Source organism: Triticum dicoccoides, chromosome 5A, assembly GCF_002162155.2.
Source record: "Triticum dicoccoides isolate Atlit2015 ecotype Zavitan chromosome 5A, WEW_v2.0, whole genome shotgun sequence".
NCBI lineage: Eukaryota > Viridiplantae > Streptophyta > Magnoliopsida > Poales > Poaceae > Triticum > Triticum dicoccoides.
In genome coordinates this window covers 76,139,983-76,145,859 of record NC_041388.1, presented here as the reverse complement: position 1 = coordinate 76,145,859, position 5,877 = coordinate 76,139,983, and positions in this window count along the sequence as shown.

Genomic DNA, 5,877 nt, shown 5'->3' with positions numbered 1-5,877 from the left:
TGAGGGACATTGCGAATTGATTTGGTACGTACAAGTACAATATTACTACACGTTACTCTTGTCCCTAAAATTCAACCCGCGTCTTGTTATATCCTGAAAATTCAGATATCGTGCTCCCAAAACTGGCGCCTTCACAACCCGCGCCTTGCTATCCCGAAATTACAACGCGTGCGAAAACTCCCTCCAGCTGCCAAATCCCGACACGTGAAATCCCCCTTCTAACCCTGAGCCGAAAGGGCCGCTAGTTCAAATCGGTGGGGGGTACTTTTGTAACACACCCTACATTTTGGACAAGCGCGTCCCTAAGTCATGCTTCACCCCCTCCCATCGTCCCATTTTTGCCATTCGAAATCCCAGGCCGCCATAACCTCTCCGCTCCAGCCGCGAAACCCCACCCTCCTCCGTCCGCCACGTCACCGCTGCCCAGCCGGAGCCTCTTCCCCGACGACATCGTCCACTGCAACAGCTCAATGTCCCTCGTCCACCTCCCCAGACGAGGATCCGTCGTCCATCTCGCCATCCCGCCGGTTTAGCCGCCCTGTCCTCCACCTCCAAGGAGCTGCTCTGACGATCGCCTCGTCTATCACGGCTGCTCCATCCCCACAGCGCCACCTTAACTTGCTCCACCAGAACCGCAACATCCTCACCGACTCATCGGACGAAGCCGAGGACTACTCGGCGCCACCATAGAGGTTGTACACTCATCGCATCGCACCTTCTCCTTAACTCGACCTCCCGGCGCCGATGGTGCTCCATACCGCACCCCCATGGAGCGGCTACCTTGAAGCCTGCGCCGCGGGCGACATCTTCACAGCGGCTCTCCCCCAGTGTGAGGCCCCTTCGGCGGCGGCGTCCATACCAGCCAGATCTGCTGCTACTGCTCCAGCTCTCGCTCGCTCGCTCGCACTGCTACTGCTATTCCGGCTCTCGCTCGATCGCTCGCTCGCCTAGCTATTGCTGCTGCTCCCCCCCTCGCTCGTGATGCTGCTCTGCTCCGATTAAGCCACACTTCAGTCGACTGAATCGACTTTTGGGTCAGTCGATATTCAGGGGTTGGGGGGCTTGTCGGAGTTAAGGAAGAACCACCCGCAACGGGGACGGGGGCTTGCCGGAGAGGTACCCCACTATCTATCTTAGGGTTCAGGGTGGGGGGCGGGGGTCCTAGAGGGCTGGCCGAGGCGGCGGTGGCGAGTTGTTTCAGGGCGGAGAGGTGGCGCTGGGGCCGGTGGTGGCTGGCGGCTCAGGTGGGGTACAGGTTGAAGATGAACTGCAGGCCCTCCCTAAACTACATGTCAAGTGCCTCTCTGCTACCATTGCGTTCAGTTTCGACAGTAGCATTCAGATTCCACAGTAAATTTCAGTTTCGAAAGTTAAGTTCAGAGTCAACAGTTTTTACCTCATCTGTTGTAGTCAGGTGGTTTTTGGTGATGTTAATTTTACATCCATTTTACATGATCTATTGGAGATGCTATTAGAATCCCACTTGAGATTGACGATGTCTGTCTTGTGCTGCTTCAGCCTTGATGTCTTATGGCTCACCGGAGCTTCTCCAATGATAGAACGATCCATCACAACACAACAGTGCCCTGGCTGCCATCTACAGATTCCTCAGATCTTCCTCCACACCTCCGACAGCCACCTCTGCCTCAACTGCTTCAGCGACCAACCGAATGATGTCGAGGTCAACACGGCTACGGCAAAGAGGTTGTACACTTGTTGGATCACTTATTACTATACATTCACGTCGATCCATTAGGGCTATTTTGGTTCAACGGAAAAACATCGATCCACTGGTTATTACCATCACTCTAAATTTCTGTATGGTCTCCTTACATAATCTCACCATATTTTTTTCGTATGCATGTTAGATATTGTACACAGTCATGCTGAACATGTAGAGAAAAAGAGAAGAGTTTTGCACGACGATACAATGTCATGCAGACATGGCTCCATGGTGGGTTCAATGGAAAACCCTCCCCACCCCTCTCCAGATTGTAATCCAGAGGAAGATATCTGTTCTGAGGCGGATTCAGACGCCGCTGACCACTCCTATTTACCCCCAAGGTGTTTGCTCTACCTTGGCATGATGATGTTAGTCATATCATGCATATGTTGCCTTGTAGTGCCTACTTTTGACATCATATATGTCATCTGCTTAGTTTAGACATGTTCTGTAATGCCACCTATTTAGTTTCTATATCATCTATGGGAATTATGTAGTCTCATGTCTTTTAGCCAGCCATAATATATGTGAAATGTGCAATGCCATCCTGTTTAACCAGGCATCATATATTTGAATGATATCTTGCCCATCCTTTTCTTCATTACATTTCCATTTGTTGACAATGTTTGTACATTAATCTACTCTTCCTGTGAATCAGCCATTTGGGTGGGAGATGGAAAAATCTGGAGTGAAAACAAGGCCTTCAGAGCAGACAGTGCTACCTGTCAAAGAAGATCTCTCGTTGGGTCCCGATAGCTCCTCAGAGATGGATTCAGAGACAGATGACCAGTCCTATTCCCCCCACTGAGGTGTATGCTCTAACTTGGAACGGTTATACTACTCATATCATGCATACGGTGTCTTGCATTGCATAGTTTAGACATCATATACAAAATATTTAACACCATGTTCTTAGTTCAGACATCATATCGAATGGCCTCTGTTTAGCATATAAATCACATATGTGAAATAAATGATGCGATCCTGATTACTTAGATAACATGTAGGTGAATTATGTCATGCGATCCTATTTAGTTATTCATCATATTTTTGAATTATGTTATGCTATGCTATCCAGTTTAGATAGACATCATATATGTGAAATTATGTCATGCTATCCGTTTTAGTTAAACAATATACATGTCAACTATTTCATGCCCTCTTTTTTCCACACTATCTATTGCATCTATCTCTCATACAATGTCTGTACATTCAACTATGTTTCCTGTTTATCAGCCATTTGAATTGGAGCGGGTGATGCCAGTATCTAGCGGACTAAAAACACAGGTCTTCAAATAAAACAGTGCTACCTCTTGGTGGAGATAGCACCCCGGTTGTACATGCACAAGAACCAGCCCTACCACACATAACCCAAACTCTCGCAGATTCTACCCCTACTGTGATGGACATAGAACCAGCTTCACCCAATCTAACCCCAACCCCAGCCGATAGTAACCCAGTTCCTGTTGACACATCACCATCTCCACCATAGAGCACCCAAACAAGAGGAGTTAGTAAAGCAGCTTCAGTGCCCAAAGGGCTAGTACTATCACGGCGAACCCCAACTCCACCAGTTAGTACGCCTATTCCTATGGAGGAAGCACAACCAGCTAGCCGTAGTTTAGCATCTATCGCATTTGATGTTGTTAAATTGTATGTGCGTATCTTCCCATCTTGGAAATATTATATTAAAGATGAAGGAAAATGCCAGTTGCAGGTGTTTGTCAAGGAGTTATGTGTAAGTAATGTTATTCATGGCAATTACTTTGCTTCGTCCCATACATCCCACCTCCATGATGGTTATAATACAACAAATTTTCCCATTTTTCTCTATAGAGAAGGACCGATTTGGAAACTCAGGATGAGGTAACCTGTGCTAATACCTCTGCTATCTTCAAGAATGCTTGGTGGCAGTATCGGAATTACCTGAAGAAAACGTACTTCACCAACAAAGAACTCATCAAATTCCCTTATGTTCTCCTGAGACACATTTACTGGACGATGACTGGGAACGCCTTGTCCTATACTGGTCCCGAACCAAGAATGTGGTAAGGTCTATGAGCTCATTTTCTATTTTTAAGTATTATATTCTTGCGTCTTACTGTACTCTGTTCATGTAGAACAAGTGCCTAAACCTGATGAACAACTGTTCTAATTTAAGATTCCATTGCTATCATAGTTCAAAAAAGCGCTAGGCGTTAATTGTGCGTTTTGCCACTGCCTTGCGCTTTACTGACCAAAGCGCATGCTTATGCGCAGTTATGCACAGATAATGCGTAGTTATGCACAATGCATTTTGCCAACGCCTAGAGCCTAGGCGCGCTTAAGCGCTCGCTTAGGCGCGCCTTTTTTTAACTATGATTGCTTTGCTCTTGTATCACTGTATTTACTCTTACAAACTTATTTTTAAATTGAAGGATCCAATCAAAACTCCAATGGCACAGTAGGTATGTTCACGCATGTTTCTTTAACAGGTTTGCTCTTATCAATAGCTCTGTTGATTTCAATTTCAATTGTGTATACAGTTGACTTTCATATCATGCACATTACTAGCATCACAACAGAGCTAATAGTGTTGTTGTACATGTAGACCTGTGGTACCCATCTAAAATCTTGTTGTGCCGTGTAGTTTCCCACACTTTGTATTCTTTCACTGCTGCTTTGTCTTGAACTGATATGATTTGAACCATGTCTCTATTTTGATTTGGAAAGACAATGCAGTGACCATAGGACATAGATATATGTTTGTTTGATGCTTTTATTATGTACTAGTACTTGGCAATAGAAGACTTGGTAGTTTAATCCTGTCCACCTTAGTAATGAACTGCTTCATCGAAATGAGTTTCATATACTAGTACATGCTAAACTTGTTATGTGTCTGCTTGTTTCTTCTTTTAGAATGCTAACAGAATATTGGGGAAGAGTGCCTTATTAAGAAATGGTAAATGAAGTAATGCAGATAAGGTTCAGGATAGTGACACATCCTTGTTGGTCTCCAACAAAGCTAAAAAACAGCTAAGGAAGACTATCTCGAAGACAACAAGACAACCCCAAAGTCCTATCTTGGTTTAGTGTTCGAGTTACTGGCGGCCACTACCACTTGCACAAGCTATTCAAACTCACTACCTGAATCAGTTCGGTTTCTTGAGTCTCAACTACAAGCTAAAAGACATCGATCAGCTATGCTACGACAAGAAGCGGAAGGACTGCGGAAGTGCCTGGAGCATTCCGGTGCATCCTTTCTGGTGCAACAGCAAGCGTTGGAGGATTTTAGCGCCAAACAGGACAAAGCTAATCAGCTTGCTAAGCTTATTGCCAGCATGGTGGATACCTAGGATAACGTTTCTTGAGCTCTTCTGAAGTTGTTTCAGTTATGCTCTTGTTTTGCTGCCGCGTTTATTTGCACCGGTGGCCAATTTTGACGACCAGTGTATGTAATGTGCTGCTTTGTTCCCTATATTTGCACTGGTGGCGAACTTTGATGCCCAGTGGATGTAATATGTGTAATAGCGGTAATAGGCTAGCGTTAATTGCTTGCTTATTTATTTCCTTATTGTCTTGTTCAGTTGTTTGCTTGTAGTCACTTCAGTTCTTTTTCTGTTTTTTTCTAGTGGCCACAATAGCCTATTTTTGGTAACTAGGCCAAAATAATCATGGCAACACACGGACTGTTGTAACCATGGGCCTCCTGCAGGCCGTATGATCCATGGGCCTTCGTCCGGCCGTAGGATCCATCAGCCTTCTATACGGGCCTTAGGGTCCATGGGCCTTCTACGGGCCGTAGGGTCCATGGGCCTTCTACGGGCCGTACGATCCATGGGCCTTCTACAGGCCGTACTATCCATGGGCCTCATACGGGCCGTAGGATCCATGGGCCTTCTACGGGGCGTATCATCATTTCGCCAATCATGGGCCGTACTATTTGTGGACCATAACGAGCCGTTAATACGCCGTATTTGATAACTCTATGAAAACAACCCAATGGGTTTTTTGACATGAAAACGACCCAACATATTAACGGTCCGCAAACGGGCCGACTGTAACGATGGGCTGAATTTGGCCCGCAAGGAGAAAATGACAGTAACGAGCCGTATGTAACCGAATGCTGCAAATGAGCCCAAGAATCAATGGGCCCTGAGAAGGCCGAAAGATAA